This window comes from Ambystoma mexicanum, chromosome 5p (genome assembly GCF_040938575.1).
Source record: "Ambystoma mexicanum isolate Mex_15411 chromosome 5p, UKY_AmexF1_1, whole genome shotgun sequence".
Classification (NCBI taxonomy): domain Eukaryota; kingdom Metazoa; phylum Chordata; class Amphibia; order Caudata; family Ambystomatidae; genus Ambystoma; species Ambystoma mexicanum.
In genome coordinates this window covers 1,144,473,059-1,144,500,274 of record NC_090930.1, presented here as the reverse complement: position 1 = coordinate 1,144,500,274, position 27,216 = coordinate 1,144,473,059, and the positions used below count along the sequence as shown (strand labels likewise).

The 27,216-nt window shown below is 47.9% G+C and overlaps 1 protein-coding gene across 3 annotated transcripts in view; it reads right to left on the bottom strand.

Moving 5' to 3' along the window:
• LOC138481457 (cadherin-6-like) overlaps window positions 1–27,216 on the bottom strand; it is a 295,066-nt gene that overhangs the window by 166,428 nt on the left and 101,422 nt on the right. The window lies entirely within an intron of this gene.

Genomic DNA, 27,216 nt, shown 5'->3' with positions numbered 1-27,216 from the left:
ACTCAGGTTTCTAGGTCCGACACTTACAAAGGAAGTTTTCATGGGATAGATGGTGCAGTGACTAAGTGTCCACTATGGAACTGTAATACCAGAGCCCAACTTCCATATTTCCCACAAGAAAAGGGAATACCATACACTCACATGGAAACCTGGTTCAATGTGAAAGGGGGTGGCGTTATAATTTGCAATTGCCGTTGAGAAAACATTGGAGGATCACAAATGTGAGTGCGACTACCAATGTCCCCCATATGAGTTGCAAGAGGAATGTGCCTGAAATAAGGTGCAACCCCTTTAAGGAACTGTATCAATGGTTTGCAGCCACCAAATGTGTGATCCTGGACAAATGTACTTTACAAAGCTGTGCTTAAGATACAGTCAGCCTCATTATAAGTCGGCCGTCTGGTATTAATGTGCCGGTATTGACATATACCGGCACTTTACCAGACCGGCCGACTACAGGTTTGCCGATGGTGCACCTGTGTTACCTCCAGCTTCGAGCTGGCGGTAAGGCAGTCGCCCTACAGGCAAAAAACGATGCTTTACCGGCACCGGTATTGCCAGTACCGGTAATGACGGCAAATCCCCTCAGGACTCCATGAATGGGGATTAACACTGCCACTCGTAATCCGGCGGTAATGCCGCCGGGCCAAGTGCCGGAAACGGTAATTACATTTGCCAGTATCCTAGCGGATTTACCGCCAGGATAACGGCCAATTTATAATGAGGCCCATGATCTGCTAAAACTGAGAGTGCTTAAAAACGGGCAAAATGCGCTATCTGAAAATTACAAATTTATGTGAGAAACGAATCCCTTTGTAACTATTTCGGGGATCCGCTAGATAGTAAATTACAAAATGCTCGATAGATACGTTATTCAGCTCTTTTCAACTCATTCCTTATAAAGAAAAAACAATTCCAATCCACCTTAACAATATAGAACACACTATGGATAATTAAAACAATAAATAAAATGTCCATCAAAAAGCAGCAATCACCATGAGGGAGAGGGGTTTTGCCCATTATACTCACAAATGCCGTACCCGGAGGCTGCCACTGCTATGATAAATCACAAATCGAGAGAAGATGTGTTTGTGTCTTGTTACAGCTGCAAACTGTGCCTGCCAGAACTAATCACCTACGTGGCTTTTAATGTCCCTGGAAATCACAGATTCTGCCCCGTCATTTTGGTTTCTCATTTCACTTAGATAAGCTCCTTTTATTTTCTAAGGATAGGATATGTAAAGGATAAAGTGCCCACTGCCAGACTTTGTAAGGTTATTTGTGACCAAATAGGAGAACGAGGCCAAAGGCTGAGTCTGTTTATAAGGTCACCGAACCGCATAGTGATTTGCAATATCCTTTTTTTTATGTATGGTAGGAGTTTTTTGTTCCTCATAATACAAAGCTGCACCACCACCCCTTTTAGTGCTTGATCTCCTGCCTATTCTAATGCAAGAGAACTTCCATTTGATACACATAATGTAGAATCTATTGAGATGGAAAACAGACTAATATGCAGCTTGTAATGTGCCACAAGAAAAGACTTCAATGGTTGAATGCAATGCATTAAAAGGTCATTTTGTGGCTCAAAAGTAAGTGCCAAGAAGCAGATGTTGCTGTCTAGAGCAGTGCACAAAAGACACATGATACCATATACAGTTGCTTCACAATTAATTTCAGTCCAGCGCATCAAAATGTCATTTCAGTAGAAATGATTCTGAAAATATAGTCACTTCTAGTGCCCCCGGTGGTAACTGCATTCCTGATCTGTGCTGCATGCTCAGACCGCAGGCATTGCGACGTCATAATCCAACTGTAATAGGTGATAAGAGTTACAGGGGTGAGGTCATGTTCCTATTAAAGGTAAGTAGTGATGTCACTGATAAACTGTAATATATGGGATAAATTACCACTGCCATATGCTATAAGGATATTGCAAGTCATTGAGGAGTTACATCACCAAATAGATTAATGCGACCGATGGCCGAGTTTTGTTTATAAGGTCATGGAATTATGATGTGACTTGCAATATCCTTTTTACAAAATGCAGAGGGTATTTTATTTTTTTAAAATACATTGGGCCTCATTCCAAGTTTGCCGGTCCAGTACCAACGGTACCGGTAAGCTTGCCGGTACCATTGTTACCGGACCGGCAAACTACGAGTTCTGCTCGTGGGTGCCTTCCTGCCCGCGCAGGACTGACCTGCCGTGCGGACCGGCATCCGCGAGCAGACGATGTCGGATGCACCGGCAACATTGTGAATGGTGCCGTTGCATCCTGCCTCCCCTTTCCCATTGAGTCCAATGGGAATGGGAATGGGGATTAATTATTACCGGCACCCGGCAATAGGGAAATACAGGGTCCGCCAGGGCTGTAATGCCCCTGTAATTCCCCATTGCCAGGCGCCAGAATAATTCGCAATTTCAGCGGCAGCCTGCCCGTTTTACCGACAAGGCTACCACCAAACTTGTAATGAGGCCCATTGTCTCCTTGTCCCCATGGCCGCATCTGACAGAAGAGGCCCGGAAACTAAAAAAGCCTGCTCCCAGCCCTCCACTCGCCTTACCTTTTGGGTATTGGACTCCCCCCGACCCCCTGCAATCTTTGCCGGGCTGCACCTGGCAGACACGGCATGACCTGGCCTCCCTTACTCACCGCCCCCGGACTACCACTTAATTACATTGGTAGGCCACACCCGGCAGACGTGGCCCAGCCGTGTTGGAAACCCTGCCCCTTTATCCCCCTCAGCTATTGAGCACATGCTCACGCATTAGCATGTGAACCGTGCATTTTTTGGCACTACAACATGCATTAAAGGAGGGGCAGAGGGTGTTAAAAAAAATTCTCCGCTTGCTGGTCAAAGCCTGAACATTTTCAATTAGATAATAATTCTTTTTAAGCTCCTGTTGAACAGTTTCACGCTTTTGACCAGCAGGTAAAGATATTACTTTTTTTCTTTGTTAATTTAAACAACTACAGGTGCACTAATTTCCTTATAGCCCATGCTCTCAATCCGTACCAGGATTTATGGGTCTGTAAACTTTTGCTTGGTTTTCAGGGCCCATAACTCTCAGTACTGCCCGCAAGCATGTTCCATAAGGCTAAAGTATAACCTTTGGAATGCTATCAGAGCGTTCTCATTGGACTATCTGCAGGCAATAACGACCAGTATAGCTTCCAGATTGTTTTGAATACTACATTGCAAGGCTAGGAGAAGAGCAGGCTATACCTGCAGCCAATTCCCTGCAACAACCCAGGATACTTTTGTACTGATGCCACCTATATACTTTTATGTGCACCATTTTGAAGAGTAATGCGTGTTATGAAAACGTTATAGACCTTGCTCTTGGCCTGTACAAGGAGGTATGGGAGCAAATACCCCATAAAACGACCTCACTACTCTCATGCCTTTAATTCAGTATTTGGGCTCATACCTCCCTGTACAGCACCCTGCCTAGCTCCATAATTCTTAATTATTAATCTTGAGAAAGTCCTTGGACAATCTGCGGGCTATATGCACCAATACAGCTGGAAAATTGGTTTGTATAGCTTACATATTGTTCAGAATGTTACATCCCAAAGCTACCGGAGTGCAGCACGCAGGCACAAATAATTTCCTACCACCACACAAGTGGATTTATGTAGTAACCACACTTGTATATGCGTATATTTACTGGATACTATCACGAGCATTGTGGGTTATGGGCCCGTTAAACATCCTTGCTGCTCTCAGGCCTTTAACTGATCTTTACTGCTGATACTGGGCCTGATCACGACTTTGGCGGTAACCCTTAAATCCGGCGGTAGCGCTAATACTGCCGGATTTAAGGGTCTGCCGAATCAGGGCTTCGGCGGATTTCGCCCCAGCTCTGAGCTTGGGGGAAATCCACCGAAGATTCACGCTATTACCGCCGGCGGGAAATCCGCCAGCGGTAAGAGCGCGAAAATTCCCCATTGAGCCAAATGGGAAATGGGGCATTCCCGAATGGGCTCAATGGGGAATGGGGAATTACTTTACCGCCGAACTCGTGATCCGGCGCTATTAGCGCTGGGGAGTTCGGCGGTAGGGATATTACCGCCGGCGGTAATACCACCGGCGGTAACGGCCAAGTCGTGATCAGTCTGGTACGACCCTTGGGTAAGGTCCATAAAGCTTAATTAGCACATGGATTCCATTCTCAGTCAATCAGAATAGTCAGGATGCAGTCTATAATCTATGTTGTAGCCCTCATTCCAAAGATTGCGAACAGAGCAGGAGCCTGGCAAGAAGGTGCCTGACGAGAAGCACAAAAACAATTGCCTTCAGCTGTGTAAAAGCAGAGAGGAGCGTGGGCAGTTCAGTTCCCCGAGCTAAGAGAAATGTGTAAAGTTTATTGTTACTAGGCCCATGTCTATTCAATTACCATTAAGAGCTACTTGAGTGCCCTCATACATCCCCACAATAAGAACGCTTTCCTTTTTAGCGGCAACGCTTAATGTGCTTGGAGACCTCAGGAGGGTTAATTATCACTTGGGATAATGACCCCCCCAGCTGATAGTCCTCAGCTTTGCCTCTGGCAAGAACTTGGGATGGGTCATTATCCAGTGATAATGACCTCGGCCGAGGCACTCACCGATTAGACAGACTTCTCGCTGCATTTCCATGCAGTGCCTTCCAGCCTGCATGGATGGAAATAGGGGCTCTCGAGCTTCAAAAGTACATTCCCGAACCACCTCATCAAAAAGTCACTGAACCCCTTCTACTGACTTCTGTTTTACATTTTTTGTTGTTGATTTTTTGAGAACGGTTGTGCAATAAAATGTTGAAGTGGGCACCATTTTTTGCAAAATCCGTGCAATAAAGTAGGAAGCAAAATATTCCTTGACTGGCAAAATGGTGGCTTGTACACTTCTAGACACAATGCCATGTTACCAGGAACTCATTAAGAGGCTTTCCTCAACATGCCCTCTTTCAAACTCTCGAGTGGCCACAGTGGCATGCAGGCTTCTATACACATCTTTGTGATCAGGAGGATCAGTCATGGTTCAAGAGCTTGGACCAGCAACATGGGGCATGTTTACTGCAAGGTCATTGGTTCAAAAGGACACACGCCCATGGTGTAAACAATGAATTCCCTTATGTAGATGTGTTTGCAGAACTATGCAAAGCTAAAGTCAATGGCTCGGGCCTCTATGGCCATCTCTTGACTACTACTAAAAATGATAATCATATCAGGTTCTATTCAGCGCCTCATTCTGGTATCGTCCTGCTTAAGAGCTATTATTAGCGGTTATTGCCCACTGGCAGGGCTAGTGGGGCAGAGGATGTGAGAGGGACATGTTGGCTGTGGACAGCCGATAATGGCCTTTTGGGTGAAGTGCTTGAGTTTACTGCTGTCTGATCCTCTTAGCAGCAAAGTGAGCTTACCCCGGGCACATGCCGTACCACATAACACAAGCATGATATGTGCAGTGCTTAATTTGTGGGGGTGGTTGCCAGTGCCCAACACCGGCACTCTTTTTTGGGCACCGGAACTCATGCGGGGCCAGCGCACATGCAATTGCTTTGTTCGTTCTTCCACTTTGTTATGCTTCGATTTTAAATCATTGGGATTTGTCATTCTAGTCCAATGTTGGAATGACCCGGTTATTCCTCATTGAAGGAACCCGGTAATGGAGCCTGGTTTGGAGGCAGCCATGGTGCTAACAGCACCATGGCTGCCTCCAAGCTCGTAATGAGGCCAAATGTCTTGCAGAAATGACTTTTTCCAAGTTATACAACACCATGAAGGAAGGGTGAAGGGGGATGCATTTATGAGATGTGATGACTGATAAGGGCTTGAGAGTAAATTGATTATACAAAACACCTGGATGAGGTGACTGAAGAACGGGGTGAGGGGAGGGTGCTATTCCTGGAGGTAACCGATTAACAATACTTGGTTTACTTTAACAGACTGTGAGATGGGGCAGAAGGGGTAGAGACATATAAAGTGCAACAGTGACTGAAACAGAATGCTTTTTTATTTATTTGCATTTTTAAAGCGCTCACACAGCCTGGGGGCATCGAGGCGCAGTTACAGGAGGAGCATGTCTTAGTTGCGTATTTACTACTAGCCTGTGCCAGCATTGCTGCAGCGCCAAGCATGTGACATGGAGCAGCAGCAGTGGTTCCATGTAATAATGTCGCCACAAAAATCTCGCCATGCAAAAATGTCGCAGAAAAATTGCCGTTTTTTATTTTCCCCTGTCCCCATATATATGGTCACCCATATAATATCGCCATGACCTTTTCCCGGCGATATTATTTACGGCGACCATATATATATATGGGGATAATATTACCTGATACCGCAGCAGTGTGATGGGCTGGTGGTGGGCTGATCTAGTTAGGTCTAGCACTGAACTGGTGCGGCCAGTGCACCTGCGCCGAGGGCGGCGCCGTGCCCGCACTGCGGGCGGCGCCGCGCCCGGCATTATGGGGCCAATATTTTTGGGCACTGGCACTTATTTTTTTTACAAATTAAGCACTGGATATGTGTCTAGCGTAGCCCTGCCGTAGAGTTTGGACGCTTGATCATCTGTGTCTAGCAGAGGCCTGCTCCCTATCTACCAGGCTCTGGTCACTCTCTGGCAGAAGCCTGCCCTTGGCGGTCTCCTTATCTGGGAAAGACCTTCTTCCTCTTTACTCAGCGCTGTTTCTCTCAGACCTGCTACCTGTCTTGTAGATGCCATCTGTGTTGAGCCCAGGCCCACTGCTTCACTAACATATTGTTAGTCCTCTCCCTGTCGTGGCAATGACTTTCTGTGTCAAGCAAAGCTCCCTATATAAGACAATGGTGCGATAGCTTTTCACGTTTTGCACGAGCCCAATCTCCTGTAAAACAAAACAAGAGGCCCGCCGCCATAGGAAAAGGGACAATGAGCACCAGGACCAGACCACAAAACTCTGGTCCAGCAGGTAAGTGGTGGGGGAGTGGTGAGGGGGCGATGGGGTGGGGAAAGGGAGCGGGATATCTTTGCGGGTGTGGATGTGGGAGCCAACAGGGAGAGGCACAATCAAGATGGCGACACCTGGGAAAGAGCCTCAGGTGGCTGAAAAAAGCAGGCGGTACAATGTGTGTTCCCGCCTGCATTTCCAGCCACCTGGTTGGCTGAGGGCCCCTTGCTGGGTGCGTATATACTTGTAACCTGAGGGAAGCAGTCTGGAATTGTGCAACAGGAGACTTTGCTTTCTCTCCTTACAATGCTCATTGTAATACCTAATCTTTTTAAGTGGGTAAAAATAATGCGCAAATATGTCTAGGTTAAACGCTGCTTACCTTACTAACCATACATAATATAAATATTGTCTGCCAGAAAATGCGTTGATACACATATAAATACAGTAGGGCTAACAGAATGCCATAGCTGCTTGCTCACGGGTCTGAGCGTCCGCTTAATGCACATGTCTCTTTAAATACATATTTTAGGGCAGTTGGCTATAATAATGTTTAGGGCCACATTCCCCATCAGCTTCAGCCAGAGTAGTCAAGGGGGAGGTAGCATGGGAGCCGTAGTCCAAAATATCTGAAGAGCAACCGGTTGCAAACCCAGGGTTAATGCAGTCGTAAACTTAATGCCAGCATTCATCATGGCACACTGATGAGGCTAGTGTGCACTGCAAATATGACCATGCGCTGACTTTGCCCGGACTTTTCCCGGCAAAAATACACTTTGCACGGTTCCATGAATCAGGTTTTGTGTCGGCAGTGCAAAGTCACTTTTCAGCAGTGCAAATTCACTTTGAGCCGGGCAAGTATTCCTTGAATCGGGCCCTAAGTGCCTGCACTGTCCGGATGGGGAGTAACACGTAGCAGCGGCCATCAGGAACTAATGATCAGAATGTTTTACAAAGCATTTTTCACTCAGCAGGAGGAGCGTCCTAGAACTGCCGGTGTAATCAGCTGGCGCGCCGAAGATGTACTGATGACCAACGCTGTGAGCGATGCCTCTTATTATTCTCCGCCCGATGACATTTACACATGATGCTCTAATCTCGGGAGGACAATTACAGGGGAAAGAAGACAGGACCATTGATATGCATGAGTGCATTTACACTAGGGGGAGGCTGTCCCGGGGTGGCCGGGAGGGCGGCCAGGCCCTGAAGAATGCACGGCACAGAGCCGAAACATACCACAAGCTCTAGACGGGAGGAAATATGGACGCACTATAAAAAGGAGGAAAGAGGGGGTGAAGGGAAGAAAGAAACAACTGAAAGTGTGAAAGAGACACAAGGAAAAAGGTGGCAGTAAATCCATAAGAATATAAAATTAATGGAGAGAGGGAGGGAGGAAGGAATGATGAAAGAGGCACAGTAGGAGGGAATCATTACACGGGAGAGCTGATGGAACGATGAAGGAACAGAAGGAAGAAAATAAGGAAGAAATTAAAGCAAAGAAGAGAAGGAAGGAAGGAAGGAAGGAAGGAAGGAAGGAAGGAAGGAGGGAGGGAGGGAGGGAGGGAGGGAAGGAAGGAAGGAAGGAAGGAAGGAAGGAAGGAAGGAAGGAAGGAAGGAAGGAAGGAAGGAAGGAAGGAAGGGAGGGAGGGAGGGAGGGAGGGAGGGAGGGAGGGAGGGAGGGAGGGAGGGAGGGAGGGAGGGAGCAGGGGAGGGAGGCAAGGAGGGAGTGGGTGAAGTCAGGGAAGAATAGAGGGCGAACAAGAAAGAAAGAAATAGAGAAAGAAGGAAGGCGGCACGGAAGGAAGGGAGCGAAGGAAGAGGCAGAAGAAGGAAAGAAGAAAGGAGGGAAGAAAGAGAAGAAAGGAAGGGTACATGGATGGATGAAAGAGATGGGTAAGGGACGAATGAATAACAGACATGAAAAACAGCGTTACATAACATGAGAACAGGCACGACATACGATCCGCAGCTACGCAGTATTCTGAAGAGATACACACAGGCAGGAAATCTGCCATGCGACGTTAAGAAGCCATTTCAGCAATACAACAATGGCCTCTGAAAAGTTCCCTCGTGTGATAATGAAGACAAAGGCAGCGCCTGTCTGGTGCTGTACGTGTCTGAGCAATTGGAAAATGAGACGGGAGACAAGGGTTACAATGTCTGCAGAAACAAACGGATCGACCTACAAAAGGCCGCCTGCCAGGGCAGCCGCAGCGGAATCCTGCGCGCACAATAGCGGCTGCTCGCGCGCCCAGGGCCGCCCGGTGTCAAGCAGCTCTTCCCGCAGCAGCGGGCGCTTCTGAGCTCGGCCGAGCGGCGGAGAGCGGCCGATCAGCCTTCCCAGGCAGCGGCCTTTCAAATAGAAAGATCTACGATCGCACGGGTTCTCCTCTGCGCTTAACACATGCACTGCCATGAAGCACAAGCCTATCATAGGTTAACCTGCAACGGACAGACTGATGGTCCAGGGGAAAAAGACAGTGCTTGGCTTATGTTATGTGCGGTGACATCTGTATAGCACCTAACTGCCATTGTCATGGCCTCGAAGCGCTGTAGGTCGTCTGGCAATCCGGTAAAGCAGTCTGAAGATGATATGATAAACTGTGCATAATAGTGCAGACTAAAAAGGGCACGTTAGTGGTAGTGGTCAGTGTCGGATTGGGACATAAAATTGTCTTGGGCACCAATGAAAAAGTGGCACAGTTGCAAATGGCTATTCATTCCTTTTGTGACGCTGTTTGAATAGTAACCAAGGGTGAGTGGTTTGATAAAGTGGGATGCAAATCGTGCATTAAAAAAAATATTTATTCAGAAACACTGGTCAAAACTACCAGCTGCATAGTGAATGGACTCATCAAACTGCCCGAAATTGGCCAAAAAAAGTGGCCCACTTTGACCAAAAAAACTGGCCTAGACCAGCATTTTGTGTTTTTGTTCCGGCCATGGGCAAATTGTCCTATAGGTCAGTCCGAGTCTGCTAGTAGTAGTTCACTTCCCACTGTTGGTGCCCACAAGGCAGACGCACACCAAAAAGCGCCCTGGGAAACCAATTTTTATGCAAACATTTTTAAGACTATAAGAAAAGGGCGACAGAAAAATCAGCAAACTGATACTCCTGTAGAGGTGCAATGAGTGACAAAATGGCTGCGTGTTCTCAGTGACAGGCAAAGCCAAGTGAGGTTTATAAGAGCTGGCTGCTCAGCTCATCGTGCCTGGAACGGTTATTAGTGGTGGTAGCTGGTTAGCTGGTTGTGCCCTTAGGCTGGAGCGCGGGTTCAGCACTGCAGCCTACCGTCACAGAAATCTAACCAGCTACCACCTTTGGCTAACATGCCGGTTCTTACTCAAAAACCACACCTGACATGATGATCCTTAACTGCTACGAGTTATGAGGAAGCACATTGCGGCGAAACATGTGTCGGCTGATTAGAATGCGACCAAACAGCACGCTATGAATCCAACTCCCTTTGGATTAGTGACCCCTTCCATGTTGCAAGAACAAACGTACGAGTGCGCCTGAACCCCAAAAGACAGATTCTCTAAGTTGTTCTAAATTCTCATTGTGAGCGTAGGTTGAGGCGCCCCACCCAATCTTGCAAACAGAATCCTTGCTGTGTCCTCAGAACAGTAACATTTCTTGACACCCCGTCACCCAGAAAAGTGAACGCGTGAGAAGGACTCACAGGCTTGGCTAGAACTAGTCAACATGATAGCGTTGCTCAGCAGGCCGGCGGGTTAGACCCGTGGGGGTCGTAAACACAGGCGGACTGGGAACCAAGCAAGGACCTGCAAATCATTTTTCCAACTAGCCCCATATTACACATTTTCAGAAAACCCAACCCTTTTCCTTTGAGAACATTTGGAACTAAAATAGGCTACCCCACAAAAGAGGCCCTGGGTGCAGGGGCTTACCGGGAAACCTCCAGAGTGCCCTAGTTGGAAAAGTCTGCAACAGGGTATTCTTCAGAAGAAACCCAGAGGGGAGACAAGTCTTTGGGGTGCAGGTTATGTTTCTGGGTGCACAACGATCTAAACGGGAGAGGAAAACACTCCCATGTGCACCAAAGCCGCAGCAGTAGAAGTGTGGCAAACTCAGTGACCCAATTCCAAAGCGATGTTGGCCAAGCACGGTAATGGATCACCCTGCATGAACAGGGGCAGCTGTAGACGGAGTACTCCATCAAGTTCAAGCAGACTGGTAAGTGGAAGAGTTTAGGTGAGACTGGGGCTCCTGATCTGCTGTCAAACGCTATATCTATGTAATTATTGGTGATTTACAAGGCGCTAGCTGTGATCCCAGAACAGCACCATGCGTGTCTGTCTACCTTGTGGGCACGGATGTTCTGCCATCTTCCTATGGCATTTTATGTGAAGTATTAAGTAAACGCATATTTACGTGTCAGCAGTGGCGTTGCCAGGAATCAAATTTAGGAGGGGCACAGAGGGGGCCAAAGACAAAAGTAGGGGGGGCACAGACAAATGTAAGGGGAGAACATGGTCACTGCTCGTCTTAGGCAGGGAGGGCACAAGGGGGGGCACATGGTTTTCCAGGGGGTCCCTGCCCCCCCCCCAGATCACCCCTAGCGATGCCACTGCGTGTCAGGACACAGTTCACGGTATTATATACCATGAACGAACATATTCTTCTACTTCACCCAGGTGCCTGCCACCTGTGGATCTCCAGGTGTTGTGGACTAAGACTCCCATGACCCCTCACCATTGACTATGCTGGCTAGGGTTGATGGCATTTGTAGTTCAAAGCATCTGGAGAATTAAAGGTTAGACACTGCTCACATAACAGGTCCAGAATTTGAAGGGCTAAATCTGATTCATTCTATTTTAACGTCACGCGCTGTTCAAGTGATGATGTGCCATGACTCTGGTGGTCCTCAATCGGGGAGCCTCTCCGGCCTCTCAAGGCAGAGTGGCAGTGATGGCCCATGTGTGAAAGCTTGCCAGATATCGTACACACGACTGGAGAAGGAGAACTGCTAACAGGCAAAATCAGGATTAAGGAAACAGTAATGTTCCCATGAAGTCCACGCAATTGGTCAAGGCGTAAAAGCAAGCCCTTACATCACTGGAAACCACAATACTAATCCTGCGGGTGCTATTCCTGGCAACACTTGCTACGTTTGTTTCTGGCTCCGCCTTTGTGTCTTGCCGCCTTTAAAAAAAAAACATTTTTAAAGACAAATTGGATTCAGAAAAGGCTTCCAGGCCCCGCAAACCTTTTCAAGGAATGCATTGCCGGCATTAAATTACTGCACACAAGTAACTTGATTAGAAGCCTTGACCTTGGCTGAGCCAGCGGTGGCTGCACGTGTGGAACAAAGGACAGATTGCTGTCTCCATGGGACTAATCCACGACACCGAGCGGCACAATCAAACTAATCAACATGAGCATTTGGCTTGTGTTCGGTAAAAGGCCTTCAAAAGCCCTAGGCCGTGCCCCGTGCAGGCCCCGTGGTGGGCAACGTGGATCGGTACGTGATGTCAAGCTTCCGGGTGACCTTGGGAGTAGTTTGGGGATTAGGTGGGCCGATTGACCAGAGCATGCTTTCGTTCCTGGGACATGCGATTGGGTCGGTCCTGAATCGAAATCTTTATCAGAAGGGATTTGGGTGGTCTCCGCATTCAGTCTTCAATTGAAAGACTTCCCGGATCAGCCGCAGGGGATGGTTTGGGTTGGATGGGTCGTTTTTGGCGGGCTGTGCCTTCAGGAAGATCCTTCTTGCCATGATACGGGTCCGGAAGAGCGCAGAGGAATATAGAGGGGTCTGTACCCAACCTAGTCCTCTCCCTTCAATAAACACAGTCTTCCTAAGAAGCTGCAGACTTCTGTGCCCAGTTTAAGACTCAGGGCCTAATTCATGGAACGTTTAGCGCGGTGCAAAGTCAGTTTCCACTGCCAACAAACACCCTGATTCACAGAGCGGCGCAAAGTGTATCTTTGCAACCTGCAAAGGCACTTTGCACAGCAAAAATACACTTTGCACCGCTCTGTGAATCAGGGTTTATGCTGGCAGTGCAAAGTCACTCCGCACCGCGCTAAAAGTTCTGCGAATTGGGCCCTCAGTCTTGGCAGATGCAATTGCATGTTCATCGGCCGCTATGGTACATCTCCGGGCTCAGGGTGCGCCCTCGGACCGCCCGTTGCAAACTCATGCTTTGATTGGCAGCACTCTTTTTACGCATGTTCTTTCCTGCTCAAAATAAGCCGGAGTACAGGCTCGAACTCGTCGCAACCTTCACACAATGAATCTGCGTCCCGCTATACACTCCGCTGCTTCACACAAAGGAAACAGTGGCTGCGGAGCTCTCCACATCTTATGCACTGCCGGATAAACACCCCCCTGCATCAACCCAGGCCCTGGCTGCCTCGTGAGCAACTCTCGCCTCACACCCCTTCATACAATATCGCCACCGAAACCACCCCATTGTACACACAAATGGACAATCTCTGCCCAATACCGACAACTAGGAGGTGCAAAGGCCCCAAAGTCTGACCATCCTGTGGATACCATGAGGAGGCCAGGAAGCGGGAAACAAAGCGATGGGCATGCAAGTGCTGCACTTTCAACCACCGGCTTGTAAAGGAAATACCACGCTGGTATACAGCGGCACAGTGTTGCCAGCTCTGGAAAAGATCCGGGGCTATGCTATGTCTGGACTCGGGGCTAGCTAGCCTTTTGGTTGTAGCCCCTGAGCTTCTATCCAGGGCGACAACCAAAAGACCCAGGACTATGGCCCCCCCCTGCAACACCCCCCAGCAACGCCACTGCTTGGAAGGATGAGGGCAAGGAGGCATGTGTTACCTGGCAATTTCAAACCCTTGCTAGGTTAAAGAAGGAATATATCGAAGCCGTGTAGCTCTCCAGGGCAGTTTGTCTGAAACATTTCAAGAGAAATACATCATATTGCCTCATTTAAGAGAGCTAGACCTCTCCAGTGCACATCTTTCACCTATCTATAACACACTTATATCTGCGGCCTACTGCATCAGCGCCGGCTGCACAAATCACAAATGACAGCCAGGAAGACCGAACAGATTAGCTGCCTGAAAACAGGGAATAACATAAACAATAATAGCAAACAGGTGCATGCATCTAAGTGCATACAGAGGCAGCAGGGGCTAGGGGAAAACAGAAAGAAATTGACATGAACATTGGAATACCTGCACTGGGATCTCTGACAGACAAAGCCAAGGTCAGTATAGGCCAAAACCACATCCAAGCACCACCAACTAATGCAATGGTTGCTTAATTTAACTCTACCAGAAGGATCCTGGAGTACAGGCATTCCGACCGCGCACACCGGAGAGAGACCGCCGCTAATTACCAACTCTGCAGACTTACAGATGGTGCCAGACGCGCAAGGAGGAATCCTGATTTAATGTTGCATAAAGGGACATGCCAATTAGCAGTGAAGTAAAAACACTTTAATTGGGAGAGCGGTGAATAGTGGCAGAAGAATATTGTTCCTCGTCAGATCGCTATATTTGGTGCACGCTGCGCCTCTGGCCCCAAGTGCGTGCCAGTGTTGCTTGGTGTAGGCCCTTTCTCTGTGGCGGTTCTCAAAATGTTTCCATCGCTGTACGCGCTAAATATTTGATGCGGTTTGTCACATGCCCTCTGCGGGGAATCTTCGTTCCACAGGTTTGAGTGCAATCAGTATCGACTTTTAACGTTTCCTCCGTCCGAAGCTAATAGAAAGAGCACCCTTGAGTTGCGCAAACCGCTGTTACATCAAAATAAATGATTACACGGTAAGTTACTTTGCCAAAGGCTATTTCGTGGGGGCAAAATTGGTAGGTAAGTATAGAGGAGTCTGGGTTATAGAGGGGTGTGAATTGTTTGGGGGATCGTAAAGGGGCCCCTCATTAAAAGAAAAAAAACGCAAGAGTAATTGATTCTGGTGAAACCAAAAATAATCTTGTGTGGGGTAACAAAAAAACATTTGCTACTAAAGTAACAAGAGTCAGATCACTTTGTGGGACCTGCTAAATGATCCATCATTGGATAATAGTGTTGTCTATTCAGATCACTGAATTGGGCGTGCCAGCACTGATTAGAGTTCTACTTCTAAGCAACTGCTCCTTTCTGTTAGATGAAGTTACCAAATGACGTATTTGTGATTTGTAGTGCACACCACACAAAGACAGGTGGCTCGAGGGAGCTTGGCAGAGGAAAGTGTTGCTGATGAGGGGTGGGGGAAACGGAAATGTGTGAATAGTAAAGGTTCAATTGCGGGGTGACTAGTGATGCATCCCGGGTAGGCTTCTGGTATCTTTAGTCCAGTGGTCTTCAAACTGGGGGGCTAGCCCCCTCAATGGAGCCAAAAGGATGTCCAGGGGGGGCCCCAGACTCTTCAAAAATAGAATAAGATTACTGTTTTTAATATAAAAAAGGATTATGGTGACTGCGTTTGATAGGAAATACAAGCAGCAGAACATCCTCCCTGGACATCTGTTGGGACCCCCATGGGGGCCAACTCCTAATTGGGGGGAGGGGCAATAAACTATATTTCTACTCAAGGGTGGCTGGACACCACTGCTTATGTCCCATTTGCAGCTCAAGCATAATGTTAGATGACAGCACTATTGTACTCCTGTATATTGTATATTTTGTATATTTTGTATCTATGTGAGATTTATATATGCATATTAGCCACTGTATAACTGTTCTTATTCTGTAACTTGTAAGCTTTGCATTTTTCGTATTGCTGCACCCTGCTACCCATGGGTCTGGCGCGCATAACAAGTGAATAAACAAACAAACAATCAAACAAACACTACATTGTTGAGAGTGTCAAAAATGCACACAAGTCAGGGAACTGAGTGCCACGAAGCCACCGAACGGTAGAAGCGGCACCATATGAGACCCCGTTACTCCAGCAACTAAGTGTGCTTGTTTGACTGAGACAGCTGTGCTGGCCCTAGGCTGTCTGTCTGGGAACGCCATTTTCAGCAATTCTATCTTGAGTGTTTTCTGAGTTTGAGAAAGCCTCCCTGTTTTTATTGGAGCCAGCGGGTAGCAGACCTCGAAAGGGAAACATCTTCTCTCCAGTTTGTTTCTGGATGCTGAGTGAGGGAGGGAGTTTTCTCGTTGTTGAGAATCTTAAGAGAGCGGCACACCTTTATTGATGGAGACGTTTAATCAGCATTTGACAGTTAAATGTGATTCTCTGTTAGAGAGGTAACCAGTGCAGAGGTTGCAGGGCCTGTGTGATAGGATCTTTTAGTTGGGGACCCATGGCCAGTCTTGCTTTTTTGTTCTTCACTGGTTGTAGTTGGTAAGTCATCTTCTTTGTAGGGCTGGGTATAGACTCACAGTAGACCAGAAGGGATTGAACTAGAGGTCTCATTGCCCCCCCTGCATGGTTCAATTACCACATTTATTTTCTTGATGAGGCAAAGATGAAAATCTGCCTATGGGTCAGAGTATTAAATTGTGAGGTAAATATTAAGTTAGTATCGAATTCAAACCCAAGTTTTCTTTATCTACCAATGTTGCAGGGGAGAAGGAGGTGGTTGTCCAAGAGTTTGGGCCTTTTGAGCAGGCGAGTGATTGGGATTTGATTATTTGGGAATTGTATTCTGATAAAAGGCATCTCCGATTTGTAACAATTAACTTGTTGTTGTGTGAGCGATGAGTGAAGGCACCACACATCTCCAACAGATGCTACCAATGCATTCTGTCAGCAAAGAACTGTAGTATACGACAGTTAATCCCTCTTAAAAATTAACCCTAAAAGCCAGTCACTGTGTTTCTCCTTTTTTCAGTTATGTCATGCTCATGTATTCCTGGTGGCGGCCATTTTGAATGTTGCAACCAGCGGCAAGCCCATCTCTCACATAGTTGTTGGTATTTAAAAGGGCCAACACATCTGTTTATTTGGACATTAGCCTCAACCACATACAGTTGCTTATCATTTTGCTTTGCCATGTCACTGTGACGGCCTTGGGGAATGTGTACACTATCAACAGGCCTGCGTATGCTCATTTTAATAGATGCAGAGCTGCCATTACCTCCAGGAACTGAAGAACCCTAACCCTCTTTTAGAGAGGCATTTAAAGGCATTATTTGCAGCCACCATTTCTACACTATCACCTCTTTTTTTCTTTCTATAGGCCTCCATCCTTAGGCCTACCGGGCTGTTATGGGACTGTAAACCTTGTTCAACATCCTAGCCGGGCTCAACACTTAACGCCCAGCACAGTCCTTAGACCTGGTCTAAAAAGCTTAAACAGAAAACTGGAATGTTGGAAATTCCATTGCATACAATGTAGTGGGGAGAGGGCAATAGTGGTTGCTCTTAGTCTTCTCTCACAACATTGGAATGTTTCTTCTTTCTCCCTGCTTTAAAGACAGTATGCAACCCTGCAGTGGCAGCCGGCAACTCATCCCATTCATTTCTTTCTAAAATGGACCCGATGCTCAATGGGAGGGAAGCCATGTCTATGCACTTGCGGCACAAGAACAAACCAGGTGCCAATTTGGGGGATTCGGGAGGGGGGCAACAGGGGTGGACTGGGAACCAAAAGAAGCCCTGGAAAATGTTTTCAAAGTGGCCCCATATTACACATTTTCAGCAAGACCATTTTTTCCCATGAGAACATTTGGAAATATCACACAAAAGAGGCCCAGGGTGCAGAGGCCTACCGGGAAATCTCCAGAGTTGCTGATAGGCCAGTCCACCCCGGGCGGCATGGGACTACAGGAGATCTTTACTTGGCTAACTGAATGACAGCCTGAGCTGAGATTTTCAGTGCTGTCTCATTTGCCATCGCCCACAAAAACTACGGGCCGTTCATGGAATTTTTTGCACGGTTCAAAGTGACTTTGCACTGCTGAAAAGTGACTTTGCACTGCTGACACAAACCCTGATTCATGGAACTGTGCAAAGTGTATTTTTGCAGTGCATAGTCAGTGGAAAGTCACTTTGAACCGTGCAAAAAAATCCATGAATCAGGCCCTAAATCACAATTAAAGCAGACAGGAAGCCGCCATGCTCTTATTGTGGCGTGTGGTGCTGTCACACACTAAACACAGCCATTGGTGTTATCGATCACGGTTTATCCCACTTGCTGAGTGCAGGGTGCAGACAGCACAAGATAAATGGCTCCATTATACCTTTGCAATTGGTAACTGTGCACCAACATATCGCTTAATCCAATTTTGGTACCATTCCTCCACAGCCAGAAACGTGTTGAAGATGGACTGCGTCTAGCGCCACCTACCTCAGCTCCTAGGCCCTTGAGGTTTTTCCCATTAGCTATCCAGCTACTGTGAGTCAGAGAGTACGGCCTGCGGGGCGTGACACTCCTCACGTGTACCCGTGTGATTACGCCACAGCGTCGTATGCCTCGCGAGGGACCATGCATTACCCATCCTGTCTTGGGAAGCTGCTTCCGGCCTGAACAGTTTTTCCGAAGTCTTCTCCATTTCGATGCGCGTCATGCTCTAAACAGCATTTCCACCTGCTGCGTACATCTGACCCGCCATCTCTGGGGGCCAGGGAGCCACGTGGCGACAAAGGCGCGCGTTATTTATGGCAACAGCGCCGCTCGACGAGGATACAGTGCTTTTTTCTCTCTCAATGCAGATGCTCGACATGAACGGGTAGGAGACCCCGCTGTGATGCCCCCCTCTCTGTACATTCTATGGATACACAGAAACAAGGTCCCAACTGTCACCCTATTCACTTTCTATTATGTCTATGCCGCTTTCAGGAGCCATTTTTGGCGCCCATTCATCCTTTTTTGGTGTGCTAAAAATAGACCAACCCCTTCGCCCCCCCCCCCCCCCCCCAACCCTCTTTTCGAGGAGCAGAAGAGGTGACACGAATTTAGAAACGGCCGTTGGGGCACAAGGGACCTAGCGAGAGCAACATTGTCCCGCTGGATGACTGTGATTGACAGATTCGAGGTGTGTGTGTGTGTGGAAGGAAAGGGAAGGCAGCAAAGAGAATGAGGCGTCCCTGTTAAAACGAGGATTGGGTCAGCCCGTGTGAGGAGAAATGGCGCCGTCGTTTCCAGCTGAGGCGCCCTGTGCACGACACTGCGTATCACTGAAGCAGAAACCCATTAGCTACTGCGTAGCAAGATTGTCCCAGGACGCACTGCTGCCCGATAACACGGGCTCTCCCGCTTTGATCAGCAACAAACACACGTCGCTCTCGGTGAATGCGCCCGTTGAACAAAGTCAAGATGTGGGATGCACAAGGATTTAACCCTCAAATTGGATCTTAGAGCTCCAGCCAGCAGCGTTGCTCCTCTGATAGCTTTACTCGCTCTCATTTGCGTTTTCTTAAAAAAAACCCAAAAAAGCAGTCCCTTCGTCAGTAACTTTACCCCCAATCTTGCCCTTCCTCACTCTACGCGTGACCTACTTCCATGTGTGGCCTTTGCCCACATCTATCGAAAACACCCCATAACCCCCTTCACGAGGTCTTCTATTCATGTCTCTCATTCTTTTCTATCTCTCCCATGCTATGCCCTTCCCTCTCTTTGTTCTCTCTCTTCACCAGAATGCTCCCTCCTGTCTTTGCCTCACCGCTTTCATCTCTATTCATGTCTCTCATTCTTTTCTATCTCTCCCATGCTATGCCCTTCCCTCTCTTTGTTCTCTCTCTTCACCAGAATGCTCCCTCCTGTCTTTGCCTCACCGCTTTCATCTCCTTCAAAAGGGTCATCTTCTCCTTCCCCATCTCCCTCTTCAACCTCTCGCTCTCCTTCTTCCTCTCCCATGCTTGCTGTATCCTTTCCCCCTTCCCCCTCTTCCCTGTTGTGTGGTCCCTTTAAAAGACACAGCGTGAGTACATCACTGTGTTGTTCAAATAAAAAGGCGTCATGTCACGCAAGACATGTCTTTTAGACCGGAATCCCTGTCTCTGTGTTGTCATTCAGAATGACTCCAATTGATTATCGTGCGAGAGCCCCCGACCCCCTCCAACAATGGCTACAAGGTGGTTGTGGGTGCTGTGACATAAATCACAGCGGAACCACGAGGCCTGCTTCGGAGCTCAGTTTGAACGCTGTGTACGCGCTGCCTGCCGGCAGTGCGTACGCGGGTAGGAAAGCCGGTCCTGAAAGGCAGGGAGAATGTTCCGGCACACCTGGCCTGGGCCCCGGTGTGGAGTCAGCTCGGCTCACTGCGCAGTTACGCTCAGAACACAGCGGTAAGTACTGAAACACCCTCCTGTGGATTTGCAAAGATCTGGCACGGGTGCCAATAGACGTTGCGACTGCTGCGGGAGTGCTTGTGCGCCTCAGGATTTTTTCACTGGGACAATGTCCAGTACCATCTTGCTGGGCTAGTCACTGCTGTGTGACTCGTGTGCACATCGCACTGGAAGTTTGACATTTGGTCAATAACTGGGCGTAGGTAGCAACCATGGCTGTAGAGGCGGATGCAGCCCCAGGTGCTGGCAGATTGCCCTGACAGCAAGGGTTGTATGCCCCGTTGGTAACTGTGGATTGAGAGGCTCAAAATGTATTTCGATGCCACAAGAGAGCCGAACGATCATGCCAAGAAATCTCCCTTACTTAAACTTTACTCAGCTGATCCCGCTGGTCGATTGACGAAGAATGTAGAATGGAAGTATGTATTCAGCTGATCACAGAGGCCACAATTCCGAACTCAATGTCAGTCGAAGAAATGGTCTGAAGACGATTAGTGTTTTTGAATCATGCAAGATGCTATAACGAGCGGCGAATGGAACTGTGTGCTGGCAAATTTGGACAAGCACACAAACAGTGCCAGAGGTGCACTGGAGCAATTGTGGTGCATCAAGAATGAACTTACCTTCAGGGCTGATGTGTTATTACTGAGGGGATCATGGATGGTGGTGCTCTCCAAACTCATACCATGGGTGATTGCATTGACACACCATGGGCACCAGGGCAATGCCAAAAAGGATGAAGGTGTGGTTTACCGGCCTGGAGGAGCTAGTGGATGGGTTTGTTAAAGCTTGTATCTGGTGTAAGCGGCAGCTCTGGGAAGTTCTAGACCATGGGAAGAAATACGCATGGATTGTGTGTCCACCAGCAGAGATATCCACTTTCTGGTAATGGTTGACCAGTGGTCGAGGTATCACGAAGTTGAATGTGTGGCATCCATGGCCGTATCTGATGTAATCCCTGTGATGGGGAAGGTTTTTGTGACTCATTGCCTGCCGGAGGAAGTTTGTTCATAAAATGGACCCACATTTCAGGGAGAAGGATTGTCGTCTTTCATGCAAGCTTGTGGCGACCATCACAGAAAGATAACCTCTGTGTGGCCCAGAGCCAAAAGCGAAGAAGAAAGGTTTATGCAGACACTAAATAAGGTATTTAGGATCGCACACGGCCAAGGTACGTGCCTCAAGAGGGCCCTGTACCAGTTTTCACTTGAATATCGGACCACGCCTCATTGCTCCTTTGGAGTGCCACCGGCAGAGGCCCTCTTCCGGAGACGTCCCTGAGTTCTCATCCCAGATGTTGGCTGCCGGACCCCTGGTTAGATAGATAATCAGGCTGTATGGGACGAGAGAAGGAGGGCTAATGAGGAAGAGAGTAAAAGAAGAAAGTTGTGCAAGCACCAACTAGCCTAAGGGGATGAGGTGCTGATAAGATTCAGACATCCAGCAGGAAAACTCTCCCTGATGTATGAACCCCATCCATTTCAATGGGTCAATGGTCAATGGGTCAAATGCACGTGACAAAGTCACTAGAAATTCCTGTTTCTTTCGAAAGTTTGCAACTGCGTCATGTGACGAGCTTGGAAATGGCTCCACTGGTGAAGAGGACAGTGCCCCACGTTTGGTGGGGATGGACGATGAAGAGGAAAGTGATGATACCTAATGAATGGAAGAGGAATGGGTCCCTGAGATGCAAGGGGGGAGGATAAACTCCACTAGAAAGAGCACTGGAGCATGATGAGGAGCGAAGGTATACGCTAAGGGAATCCAGAGGGTGTACGCAATACCTGCAGGACTATGTGGTCGATGGCTGAAGTAGTGTTGGTGAACTGTGAAAAGCACAAATGGCAAAAGGTATTGTTGATATTATGTTTGGATTGTGGTTCGACGTTATGAAAAAGGAAAAGTGTTGTGTGGTCTCTTGAAGAGACACAGGACGAATACATCACTGCGCGGTTGGAATAAAAAGGGTCATACAAGGCACGTCTTTTAATGGACGAGCAGAGCCCGAGACTGGAATACCTGTCTCTGTGTGGTCATTCAGAATCACTCCAACTGATATGCTTCAATAGGTTATTTATAACGCGCTTAATAGCCAGAGGTTTCTAAGTGCGGACTCGGGGATCTAACTGTGTTGCTCTGTGTCGTCTTGCTTCCAAGGTGAGCACGTTGCTCCTGAGCTATCCTCCCGAGACGTGGGTGGGCCCACAAATCCTCCAACATCCACCTCTTTCTCTGACTCTCTTCATTTTCTTCACCCTCCCATTTTCTCCTTTTCTTTCTCTCCCTCTCAGGCCCGCTGTTTCTCTCTGCCTCAGCCATCCTCACACTCTCTTTCTCTCTCGCTTGCTCTCTCTCTGTCTCTTTCACACACAAGCGCGCTGGCTCTCTTTCCTTTCCCATGCCTCCCTTTCTTCCTCTTTTTTCACTTTCGCTTCCTTGCTCTGTCTCCTTTCTTCTGCATCCCTTTCACATTCTTTCTGTCTCTCACACACACACACACACACACACACACACACACACACACACACACACACACACACACACACACACACACACACACACACACACACACACACACACACACACACACACACACACACACACACACACTGTATCTCTTCCCTTTCCTCTGCCTCTCTCTCTTCCTCTTCTTCCCCCATTTTCTCTCCCTCGCACTCTCTCACATTCCTCCTCTGCTTCCCTTGCCAACGTCCTCTCTGCCCCCCTCCCCGCTCTCTCTCCGTCTCTTCGAGGAGGGTAACATGAAATGGGTGCGACAACACAACTTTATTTTACAATTAGGGTGGTATGATGCATTTGTATAAGACTTGACAGTTGTATTTCCCTTTGAGGCCACCATAGCAACAGGAAGGGAGCGCATTTGGTGATGCAGCCATGTTTGTCACTGGAGGAAGAGGATGCCAGAAAGGTGTAACAGAATTCAAGGTCGTGGTTAGCCTCAGGAGAAGCCCTGACACCCAGGGATTGGCTAAAGTTCACCACCCACGATTTAAACAAAATGTGGGTCAAAAGAAGGCGTGGGCTATGTATCTGTATTTTTTGTTTCCCCTGTATTTATTTAGAGTGCAAATGTAGCGGTTTGAATTGAAACATAGATCAAAACTGCAGGCGGTGCATCCTATTGCTGGGTTCTTTGCAATGAATGGGACTGTGTTTTGGAGGGGCAGGGGGTTGATACATCATGCCCCCATGGCAACCCTTGCACTCAGGGACTGTTTCTGTATCCCTACAGCCCCTACTAACACTTGACACCTGATGTCTGCACTTACCCTGCACTTGCCACCAGCTGGCCGCACTTTTATTTACTATTTATTGTCTCTATTTGTTTTACTGTTATCCTATGTACTGCACTGCCCCCTCCCCTTTCCCCCGCACTTTTCCCCTTCCCCCTTCCCCTGCACTTGCGAGATCTCAATATCACCTCGCCTACTAGGATAGCTGTCTCTGTCTTCCCTCTGTTTCCCCTCCCAGACTTCGTCACGCCTTGAAACACTTGTGTATAGGCGCGTTATAAATGCCATATCATATCATATCATATGAGGGGCGAGGCGGGGCAAGATCAACTTTGGGGACACAGAAGGGGGAATCGCACCAGTATCTCCACCATCACTTGTCTCCTGACTGGTCCAGTCACCAGGATGGGAGGCTGGGCTCAGCAGCGTAACACGAAATGAAACACTCCCATGAACAAAAAATGCGGTGGCAGTCCCCTGGGACTATGACCATCTAAAGACATACGTTGGCCTTGGACGAGTGCGGGCGGCGGGGGGCAACTGAATAGTGACGGCCCTGCTGCACTGCAGGTGTGTCTGTTTTACATTTCTCTTGACACCATACTGATTGGCTCCTGCTCTCCACAGGCTCCACAGGGGAGGATAGCTCAGGGGCAATGTGCTCACCTTGAAAGCAAGACAACATTAAGCAACACAGGTTCGATCCCCGGGTCCACGCTTAGTAATCTCTGGGTATTAAGCATGTTATAAATAAGCAATTACGAAATTCTGGCCTCCAGGCTTTCATCTAAGCATCCTGCTTGATCTCCAGTGTCATCAGGTGCCCCTGAATACCGGTACGCGATGCGTGGCCAACAGTGCCCAACATGAAGACCAGCACTGGGTGCGTGTAAAAGAACAGGCTAGGATCTATGAACTATTTCCTGTCCCAACCTTTCAATGTGACATGGTTACAGTGCCGCTCATAAACAGGAGACTTTTTTCAACCCTTTAATAGGTTGCCTGAATACTTTGAGTTTTTCTTAGCCCATTGCAACAGAAGCTCTGCAACACCCTGCTATTTTTCAGCACACGTGGAGGTGGCAATAATTGACAAAGCTGTGGAAAATTGCTTCAGTGTGGAGCAATGAAATGGGCGGGATATGAAGAGGAAGGGGGAGTAATCATAGAGCCTAAGGAGTAATAATATTAATTCGGCGACTCTATAGAGAAAAGCATAAAGGCTAAAGTGCTTGGCGGGGGGAGCCACACACGCACATATCGAATGAATGCCTTCCAAACATATATTTAAGACTGTGAGATAACATGGTATGCTCATGGCAATGCCACGCAATTGGCGGCTGGTCTCAAGCACTGTGAGCATAATTCAACCCTCCTCTCACCACCCAAACAAATTGGCTGACATTTTATGCCCCCTGTGTGATATCATTGAAGCACAGAGAAATCTTTAGAAAAAAGTTAGATTGCCTCCAGCTACAGAATACGTTTTTGGTGACCCTCCCTGAGCGAGATGGTTGGGATCACTGCTGGTTCAGTAGCAGTGTGAGGCCGAGTAGCCGGTTTAGCCACTACTCATCCCTATACTCCTGCAGAGCAGTAGTCATTTCATCACACTGTCAAACCTCACTCTCCACCCAACATCCTGTTAGTCCTTCTTTTCTCTTTACACTCAGAAGCTACTTGCCACCACTATCCTAAACGAGGCCACACCAGTAGAAAGATTGGGAATTGGAATGCCTGCTTAGTGGCCACAACAGCCGGTAAATCCCGCAAAACTGGAATTCATTCAAGGAACGGGTTCCAGAACAATCCTGCCAGGTCCAGAAGTGTTTAAAATCCATGACCATCTCTTCTTCTGTGCTGTGAAAAATGAATGGCTTCCATGGAAGAGGTTGGACGTAGGGTTTGCTAACATCATCCAAAAATAATAGTCTCCCCTTTAAAAATGATGAGGTAACACGTCTATCTTATAAGCCTCAAAGTCCTGGCAGCAGATTCAACCATTTCCTCTAGAGGCACTCATTTTATCAATCTTGTGAGGATGCCTGGCCTAGACAGGCCTGCCCGGATTACAGTCTGTGACCAAGAAGTTGGACCCAGTTCTCAAAAAATGCCCCACTCACCCATTGAGCTTCATCGCCAGGCTCTGGCAGGCATGATCATTCCCTAAAATGCGAAAGTCTTTATTTTTAGCAGGAAGTTCTCTGTGCTGTCTCAATGTTAAAGTGTGCGCAAAACCTAACACATCAAAGACAGGCTTCATGCTACCAGCTGTCTGTTTAGGGGAGCCATGGAGTCCTCGTGGAGTGGGTGGGATGGACCCACCCTTGCCAGCTCCGCTAAGTAAATGTGCTTTGTACTCGAATCCCACCTCTTTGAGATGTTCTACAAAGAACACTATGTGCGCAGCACATTACGTCTTAGCAAGTCAACTTTTCCAAAATCCACATTTCCAGGGAGTGGTGGGAAATATGACTACGTCCATGCTAGATTTTGGGAACTCTGCCATGGCCGGTCTTCTTAAGTGAACCCTTGCTCACCTGTGGTCATTAATGCACTCTGCCGACCGGGCCATTTCTGGGGCCTGGAGAATAGACCACACCCGTCTAGTGTGACCAACGTTTCACTGACATCACTTCCTATTTGGACACGGATTAAGGTGGGCTCTCTAATTTAGAAGGCAATCCAGTTCACTTGTCCGCCCAACAAACCCTCATGTGGCGACACAGTTAAACACTTACCGCAGTGTCATGGAATCCTGTCCAAGGCTTTTGCTGTTAGTGCCGCAACAACCTGCAATGGCCTTCCATTGGGATTGAAACTGTTGCGTGACTAACCGACTTCTTCCAAACAATGCAAGACAATGGAAGGCCATTTTGTTTGTTTTCTTTATAGTCCAGTCTCGCCCAGGAGTCTGGCGCTCCCTCCACCCCCTGTTTCGCTTATATTTCTTACTCCAGATGATTTTATAATCGTCCTTGGCAACCATTGTGTCTTATGCGTACACAGGGTTCCGTTGCATGTTTGCATCTGTGGTTGTGTATAAAATCAACAAATAGAATAAGCATTTACATTTAAGGCCTCTGTAAAATATAGTCCTAGGTTTTGTAGGGAGTTTATTGGCATTTTAGTAGCGGACAGTGGGTGCCCGCAGCTTTTGGTGGCAGCTTCTACGGTCGATGGGAATTCATATTTTGGAATCAATATTACTGAATCCACCCGGATACTGCCGGATGAGCGCACCTGCTCTGCCTGTCGCTCGTCTGGCCTTGTCTCTGTTTACTTCAGGTGATGTGAGGTAAACGGTTGCTTTCCTGATGTATTCTGTGTAATGGTTTCTTTTGATTGCCGCTGTTTTTGACTGCGGGCTATAATACCAGATAATTGACAGTTTTATGCGCTCCTGTCACTCATTTTTATGAGACAGTTTCCAAACTTGGACAGATATGGTGCTACATCGCCTGTATTGAAAGGAATGAAAAATGGCTCCTACGCGGGCTCCATTATGCCGGCGCAAAAGCATCCATTTACTTTAACTGTCAATTGATATCAATAGGGGCTGATGCTAGCCTTTCTGGCAGCCATTACTGCTTCGCCAGCCGCTGAAATTGAGATCATCCATTCAGAGTGCCAGCATGCAGCGGATGTCGTATTATCGGGCACCCTACATGACGGTCATCTCCCCGTACCCCGAGTTTTGGAGTTAAGTCCACCAAGGGGCTATAGGCCCACGTTCAGCTGAAACACTTGTGTACAGGCGTGTTATAAATGACATAGCATATCCTACGGGCGCTCAGTGTAGAATGTGGAAGGACATTGCGGCACTATTCCACTGCTCGGGTGCTGAGATGATCCTTGTT